Source organism: Podarcis cretensis (assembly GCF_951804945.1).
Source record: "Podarcis cretensis genome assembly, chromosome: Z".
NCBI lineage: Eukaryota > Metazoa > Chordata > Lepidosauria > Squamata > Lacertidae > Podarcis > Podarcis cretensis.
In genome coordinates this window covers 32,450,304-32,459,332 of record NC_137184.1, presented here as the reverse complement: position 1 = coordinate 32,459,332, position 9,029 = coordinate 32,450,304, and positions in this window count along the sequence as shown.

Sequence of the window (9,029 nt, the reverse complement as noted above, 5' to 3'; positions counted from 1 at the left end):
CGCCGCTGCCCCCTGGTGGCCTTTTTTTAAAAAAAAGAATAAAGATATATTGTTTTCCTGTTACTAAATAGTACACGCGATTCATAAAGCATTTCCTCTCTCCGCACCCTGTTTTGTTCTCAAGCGGACTTTGCTGAACTACAGTGGCCAGGAGCTCGTTGGCTCTTCCCGAGGAATTCTGGGGACTGTAGTTTACCCCTTGCAGAGGTGCAGGTCCCAGCTGCCCTAAACGCAGCGGTTCTCAACCTGTGGGTCCCCAGATGTTGTTGGACTACAACTCCCATCATCACTAGCTTAGCAAGGCCAGAGCTCAGGGATGATGGGAGTTGTAGTCCAACAACATCTGGGTACCCACAGGTTGAGAACCGCATTGCTGCTCCCAGGAAACTTCGGGGGAAGCACGTGCTCTCAATGTGGCACTTTGGAACACCCTGCCTATTGAGATCAAGCTGCCGCCTTCGCTGTACTCTTTATGGTGCCTGCTAAAAAACACTATTGTTCGGACAAATCTACCTAGCTGCATAGAAAGATGAGGTAAATCTGTTTCAGTATTTCAACTTTTGTATGTTTTAAAGGAAATCAGGAAATCAGCCCTGAGTGCTCACTGGAAGGACAGATTGTGAAGCTGAGGCTCCAGTACTTTGGCCACCTCATGAGAAGAGAAGAGTCCCTGGAGAAGACCCTGATGTTGGGAAAGATGGAGGGCACAAGGAGAAGGGGGCGACAGAGGACGAGATGGTTGGATAGTGTTTTCGAGGTTACCAGCATGAGTCTGACCAAGCTGCGGGGGGTAGTGGAGGACAGGAGTGCCTGGCGTTCTCTGGTCCATGGGGTCACGAAGAGTCGGACACGACTAAACGACTAAACAACAACAACAACAAATGTTTTAAAGTAGGGTTGTGAAGTTTTCTCAATTTTATCGTTTGATCTTTTTGTATACTGCTTTGAGGTTTTGTTTTTGTTTTTTTTTAACAATCAAGTAATAAAAAAGGAAGTGGGAACTAGGGAGAAGCTTCAGCCACTTTACTTATCCAAATGGACAGCTACATAGTTCAGTGGTGCATTTAGGATGTTTTATCAGTTTTATTTCTTAATTGCTTTTCTCACAAATGTGACCCAAAGCACCTTAGAAACACAATATAAACACTAAAGCAGATTACAACAGACACAACCAATAAGCACCTGTTTAAACCTCCCCATACCCACTTTCTGGAATAGTTCAGTTGATAAGAGCATGAGATTCTTAATCTTAGGGTTGTGGGTTTGAGCCCCACATTGGGCAAAAAGATTCCTGTATTGCAGGAGGTTGCAATAGATGACCCTTGTGGTCCCTTTCAACTCTACAATTCTATGATTATGTGAAATAAAAGTCAGGTCTTGCAAATCCTGCACCTCTAAGAGGCTGCACAGAGACACCAGAAGCAGTGATCTTAACAAGGGCCCCCACTGATGATGATTATTATTCTGTTATTTGTACCCCACCCATCTGACGGTTGCTTCAGCAGCTGCTCTGGGTGGCTTCCAGTATATACAAAAACATTATAGAGCATTAAACATTAAGAACATTAAAAACTTCCCTATATGACTCCTTTATGGAGAAGCTACCTCTGGCCTTAAAAGTTGAAACTCCCTACCCTACCTCTAGTGCCCTGATCTGGACTGCCCACCCCATACTTATGGTTTACTTTTAAAATTATTGTGAGTTATTGGTGTCGGTAGGGACACGGGTGGCGCTGTGGGTTAAACCACAGAGCCTAGGACTTGCTGATCAGAAGGTCGGTGGTTCAAATCCCCGCAGTGGGGTGAGCTCCCATTGCTCGGCCCCTGCTCCTGGCAACCTAGCAGTTCGAAAGCACGTCAAAGTGCAAGTAGATAAATAGGTACAGCTCCAGCGGGAAGGTAAATGGCATTTCCATGCACTGCTCTGGTTTGCCAGAAGCGGCTTAGTCATGCTGGCCACATGACCCAGAAGTTGTACGCCGGCTCCCTCAGCCAATAAAGCGAGATGAGTGCCGCAACCCCAGAGTCGGTCACGACTGGACCTAATAGACAGGGGTCCCTTTACCTTTATTGGTGTGAGTGGCTTTAAATAAAGCTCAGACAAATTTGTTGAGGCTGAGGCTACCTGTGGCTACTAGCCACAATGATTATACTCGAACTCCACTGCCAGAAGCAGTATTCGTTGGGGGCTGTTGCATTCATGTTCTGTTTGCGGGCTTCTCATAGGCTATTGAGAGAGCACAATGCTGGATTAGCATTTGGCCTGATCCAATTCATATGATTACAGAAGCAGCCCATGGGGGACAGGCTTAAACACCCCCTCTCCCACTGTTACTTTTGACTTAAAATTTGCAGCCACTCTTACCTTACCTGCATTTCACTTTTTAAAGCAAGTCATGATAATAGATCTGCTATGTGGCATTTGAGCCTGCCTGCCTGTCACATACACAGTTGCCTGGAAAGGGGGGGTGGACGGGCAAGCAAATCTCAGAGGATCACTAAAATGTGTTAAATTCCACTTGAACCACATGCTGGGCTATGTACAGGGACACATCTGATATTCTGCACCTAATGGCTTCCTCTTTTGCATCCTTTAACTTGTAGGAGGTACAATTTATGCCTGAAGAACCCTCCAGAGGCTACTGCCAGAGTTAACATTTTTAATTTCCTGTTTAATTAGAGCTGGTGATGGCTAACCCAGGCGCTCTATCACTGGTGGCAGCCAGTGCTGTAAATTTCAGTTTCATCTGCTCGCTTGAGCGACCCTGGAGATTAGGGCTCCATGAATATGAATGAAGTTCCTCTGTGTTTCATCAAGCACAGAAACGATATCCACTGTGTGGCGTTCTCAGCTTGCTGCTGTAAGGGTTTGCTTCTTTGGCCCATAAGCTGGCTAGTTATGGAATTCCTGCATGTTGCAGGTGACTTCAAATGTTATGCAGAGCGTGCACACAGGACATTATTCAGTCAGTTAATCTTCACTATTGCCTTATGAATAGGAATGGGGAGAAATTGGATCCAGTTCGCATTTAAAGGCAATCTAACCTACCGTAATCCATTCTACACTTCCCAAGACAAGACCTTCTAGTCTAGCATCCTGTTCTCACAGTGGTCAACCAGATGCTTGCAAACAGTACATAAGCACAACAGCACACTACTCAACTCGGATTCTCAGCAGCTTGTATTCAGTGGTGTGTTGCTTCTGGCAGTAGAGGTAGAATATAGACATTGTGGCTAGTAGCCCCATTAATTTGTCCAATCCCTGTTTAAAGCAATCCAACTTGGTTGCTATCACGGCCTCTTGTGGAGGTGAGTTCCATAGTTTAAGTATGCACTACGTGAAGAAGTACTTGCATTTATCTTTCCTGAATCTTCCTGCGTTCAGTTTTCATTGGTTGTTCTAGTGCAGGGGTCGGCAACCCGCGGCTCCGGAGCCGCATGTGGCTCTTTTACACCTTTGCCGCGGCTCCGGGGCGGATACTAGCAAGGGGAGGAGGCGCATTGTGCGCCCCAACACTCCCCACTGTGGCGGGCGCTGTACTGGCTGTGACGTCGCATGGGGGCAGTATGTGCGTTAGTCACGCACCGTCCTGACGTCACCTTCCCGCCCGCCCGCCCGCTACATTGTAAGGGGCATGTACGCTGGTCACTGCATTGAAAGGGGGCATGTACGCTGGTCACTGTTTTGTAGGGGAGTGAAGAACACACACACAAAAAAAGGTAACTTGTTAATTTAACGTTTATTTCTATGAGGAGGAGTAATTCTGAGGGGTCAAACAAAGAAATAATTAAAAAAGTGACAAAAAAGTTATTTTTATAATGACGAGTTTTGCGGCTCCCAGTTTTCTTTCCTTCAGAAACGGGTCCAAGTGGCTCTTTTTGTCTTAAAGGTTGCAGACCCCTGTTCTAGTGTTATGGGAGAGGGACAAAAACTTTTACCTATTTGTTTTCTCCATGCCATGCAGAATTGTATAAACGTCTATTATGTCACCTCTTGTTCACCTTTTGTCTAAACCAAAAGTCCCAATTGCTGCAGCCTCGTAAGGTGAATTAGGGGCTTCCCTTGCATGCGAAGATAGGCTCTGGTGAACTGAGTGGACGAGACCAATAGTGGGTTCAGTGGTCAAGAAGGCAGTTACTGCAAATGCCATAGAGAGAATTGAGGGGCAGGTGGGGCTCGTCAGCCTGGGAAGGGAACCCATCTAGGAGAAGGACAACTCTGATCCTAAACCTCTGCTGTCTTGCAGGATATCTTCAGGAGAAGAAAAGGCTACACAAATCTGGAGTGGAGTCCCTAAGGCGGCTGAATAGCGCCTTGTATGCCTCCTTCCAGCAACTCCTGCAGCCAAGCTGGTGCCAAATGGATTGTTTTCCTTTCCTTTGGACCACATCAGTGAGACCGAGAGGGGGGTCTTGTCGTCTGGGCAGCCCAGGATCTCCATGCACACTGCCCAGTCTTGCACCCCAGGGAAGTCACTTAGCTGCTGCTAGCACAGCGGTTTGGCTTCACCTCTGGAGGCACATTCCATTGTGTCTTGAGACAGACAGATGCCAACAACAATTTCATGTACAGAAAGGATGGGGAGCCTCTGGACCATGGGCCAACTTGGGCTCACCAGCTGTCCAAATTGGCCCACGTGCCATTTCGGCAAGCCTACCTGCCTCACGTGGCTTCAAAGGAGCTATCGGGAGCTTAAAAGTGAGCTCCCAGTTGTTCATTTGTTGCAGTAAGTTCTTCTCCCCCTGACTGTCAGCTGATGGGCCATGGGAGCCTAGATCACAAAGGATCCTGGAGAAACCACGGCATTTTTCCCTGAAGGGGAAAGAAAACTGTTTTAACAGCAGCTTCAATGTAAACACCTTTACAACCCTGGAGCAAGCTTTTTTGAAGGTGTGCTGGAAATGCACTTTCAAAGAGGCTTGTCACTTGATGTCATGGGCAGCCCTACCCGCCTGCCGAATTTGGCCACGTGAGGGGTAGAGCAGATAAGGATCTGGCCCACTGGGAGGAAAAAAACTCTCTCCAGCACATCTATAGCTCTGTCATTTACCACCCTGCCCTGTTTTCTCTTCCTCATTTTGCCAGTCATTACAGTTAGCATGCAGAAGGTGGCGACATTTCCATACACATTGAAATCAAAATGCATACAGTAGTATAAACCCAACTGCCAGGCATAACTCTGCAGCAACTGTTTAAGGAGGGCGGAAGCATTTGGGCAGTGTAGTTGATTCCCTTAATTCCACAAGGCTTCGTCCGTTTTCTGTCCTGCCCATCAGGGGCTGAAACAGATGCAAAGCCAGCAATCTGCTATGAGATCTGTAGACGTAATTGTTATGTACTAAAGTTCTCACCCTGGGCCATCAGGGGGATACTGTAGATAGTTATGCAAATAAGGGATTGAAAGTGACGTTCAGTGATTGGATAGTTACAGAAAGTGGTTGCTGTTGCATTCTAGTGGAGCTCTATATAAGCAGGCTGGCTGAACCCTTCAGTTCAGTTCTGTTCTGGCCTGTGAATAAACAAGAGCTGTTTGAAGAATTGCTGTGTTGTCTGATATGTTCACCCACAACTTAACAGTAATTGTCATAATATATTTTTTATGTCAGCCACCTTGGGCTGCAACTTTTGTCCAGGCAACAGAACTGGGGGGAATTGCTGGCAAAATTCCCCTCATGCCTTTTTCACAACCCAAAATCTCTATTATCCTTGTAGCTAGTTCAGTTGGTTACAGCATGGTGCTGCTAATGCCAAGAGCACAGGTTTGATTCCCTCATGGGCCACCTTCGTGTTCCTGCATTGCAGGGGGTTGAGCTAGATGGCCTCCAGGGTCCCTTCCAACTCTGCAATTCTATTGTTCTGTGAACATATTGGGCCTTTGTCTTTCCCAGGCATGGTAAACAACAACATGAGACCACGGTGATCCAGGAAATGGATAATGTCATGGGGAAGAGTCATTTTTCTGGATCACCCATCCCCTCCCTGAGAGACTGAGAGAATTCATATTCATTTCTCCTTTCCAAGGAATCTGTGTTAAAGTCATATCTGGTATAATTCATCTGAACGTTGAAAAAACCACATATAAGTAAAATAGGAAGTTGGTAAGGGCACCACTCTTTCAACTTCCTCCTTCAGTTCTATGTACTTTTCTATTTTTCCATTTTTTTATTGATTTTCCAAATTTGTAACAAACATAACAACAAACAAGAAAAACGTTACAATATCAACAAACAAACAAACATTTATCCTAACTGTTATATTCCCCGTTTAGTTATCATTATTGAATGACTTCCTTGAATCCCCCTAGCTGAGTTTCCATATGGCTCATTGTAGCAGTTTTCCAGCACTATTTTCATATAAGATTTACTTGTTTCAATTAAATCTTTCTTTCTTTTCATTTTGACTTCTATCCATAAAGGTAAAGAGACCCCTGACCATTAGGTCCAGTCATGGCCGACTCTGGGGTTGCGGCGCTCATCTCGCTTTACTGGCCGAGGGAGCCGGCGTACAGCTTCCAGGTCATGTGGCTAGCATGACTAAGCCACTTCTGGCGAACCAGAGCAGCGCACGGAAACACCCTTTACCTTCCCGCTAGAGCGGTACCTACTTATCTACTTGCACTTTGAACTGCTAGGTTGGCAGGAGCAGGGACCGAGCAACAGGAGCTCACCCCGTCGCGGGGATTCAAACCTCCGACCTTTCGATCGGCAAGCCCTAGGCTCTGTGGTTTAACCCACAGTGCCACCCGCATCCCTTCCTTCTTCTAACATCCCTTCTTTCGTCCTAACACCTTTCTTTCTTTTCATTTTGACTTCTATCCATAGTATTATATAATTTCACATATTTAACTCCTAGTCCTATGTACTTTCTGAGGGGAAAATGTACATAGCGCTTTATGACCAAAGGGGCAATGAGTTGCTGGGTGTGAGGGGAAGCCCGGAAGCTTTGTGGGTGCCACTGTGCCCATGGGCACCATGTTGGAGATTGCTGCTTTCTCTCCTTTTTTTCTGCAAGATCCCTTAGTGACTTTTATGTGCCTTGTCCTTAGTTCTGTCTGGCTCCTTCCCTACAGGAAATCAAGGCTTCTTTCCAGAATTTGGCTCCTCACTGCTTTGCTCTTGCTTTCCCATCCAGCGCATCTTTTTGTCTATTAATTAAATCTCACTCAAACGCCTGCTTCAGGTACTTAAAAAGAGGTGGGATCCAATTAACTTTATGGAGCTTTAACACAGCTTTTTTAAAAAAAAATTTGTCAGTTGATGGCTCAGGCTGGACGGGGAGTTGACTTGTGAGAGGATGTGCTCATGAACTTTTATGGCAAGTGTCTAGACAAGGCCTCTGTTCGTAAACACCTCTGCTAGTGTGTATTGTGGAAGCATCTGGCAAGAAGCTCCAGAACAGATGCCCCGTCATTAAAGCATACAGAAAATGAGGTTACACTATAGTAGTCCCATGGCGGTACAGTCAACAGAATTAAGGAATGGGAAGCATCTCAAAATGCCTGCTGGGACTCCACCAGCAAAAACCTGGGAGTTTTATAATCCTACTGTGCAGACTTAAAATCTAAATAGACTTAGATTTCCTCAAAAATAAAAACAACAGTGTTCTAGCCTTTTTAGTTACTATTAAGCTTAATGCATTAATACATGGGCCAGAGGCCAGAAAGGAACTAAGAGAAGAACTTTTGGTGCTCAGGGGAAAGAGCTTCAGTTTGGTTCCTCCTGAACCAAATGGGCTTAACTTTCACAATTCACTCAAAGTCCAAAATTCAGTTTTTGGGAAGGGGCCATAAATCCAGAACCTGAATTTATGTTGCATGCCTGTAAAGTATGAGTCTCATAGGGTGCTGTAAAAAAGCTTGTTGAGATATTGCAAACAGGTTAGAATCATAGAATCATAGAGTTGGAAGAGACCACAAGGGCCATCGAGTCCAACCCCCTGCCAAGCAGGAAACACCATCAGCACTCCTGACATATAGTTGTCAAGCCTCTGCTTAAAGACCTCCAAAGAAGGAGACTCCACCACACTCCTTGGCAGCAAATTCCACTGTCGAACAGCTCTTACTGTCAGGAAGTTCTTCCTAATGTTTAGGTGGAATCTTCTTTCTTGTAGTTTGTTGGCAGCAGGTTTTTTTAAAAATAATAATAATAATAAAAACCTTACTGGATTCTCCCTTGAAATAGTAAATCCATATTAGATGGGGAGGGAGCGGAACATGGGGGGCATTGTGTGATTTGCTGATTGCACACACAAAAATACCATTATGGAACCACCTACACAAGAGTTGAACAAAAGCACTTTGGAAACACCATGTATCTCTTCCCTGCCACAAGCAAACTGCTGCCCTTTCCTCACACAGCTTCATTTGGGCTGCTACAAAATGAGATGCACCATCCAATGTGGAGAAGCTGAAGGCTGCAGTATATCCGAAATAACAACTCAAGGTCACAACCTTTCGTGTTAGGATATGAACAGATAAGTAAATATGGCGCTTTGGGTGGAATAGTTTGGAGCATCATGAAAATGAAAAGAGGAAAACCAATATTTATGCATAAGACTGTATGCTGGGAATTGCTGGGCACTCCAGAGAGTGAGAGGAATTCATCCTGTAAAGGGAGGATAGTACTTGACAAGTGGCAAAAAAACCCACACACCCTCAAGAGGCTTCTTTGGAGAAGAAGCAATCTGATATTTTGGACCAGCACTTGTGGAACTTTGATTAGAAATACATGTTCTATTCTAACACTGTAGTGTTAAAGGACTGTAAGGCTTTCTAAACCCCCCCCATGTGAATTCAGTGCTGAAAGAAAGGCAGGAGACTGAATAAAGGTCACCTTGTTCTCAGCTATTTAAGAAGTGTATTGGGTTTTCACATACTGCATTCAGTGAGTGTACAGTCTGTGTACCTACGTACACAGTAATGTGCACTTGTAGTTATTCACACGTCACATTCAACATGTGTGCATTCAGTGTGCACACGAGTTGATCTGTATAAACCAAGAAATGTACACTCTTTCGTCCAACTTGAACA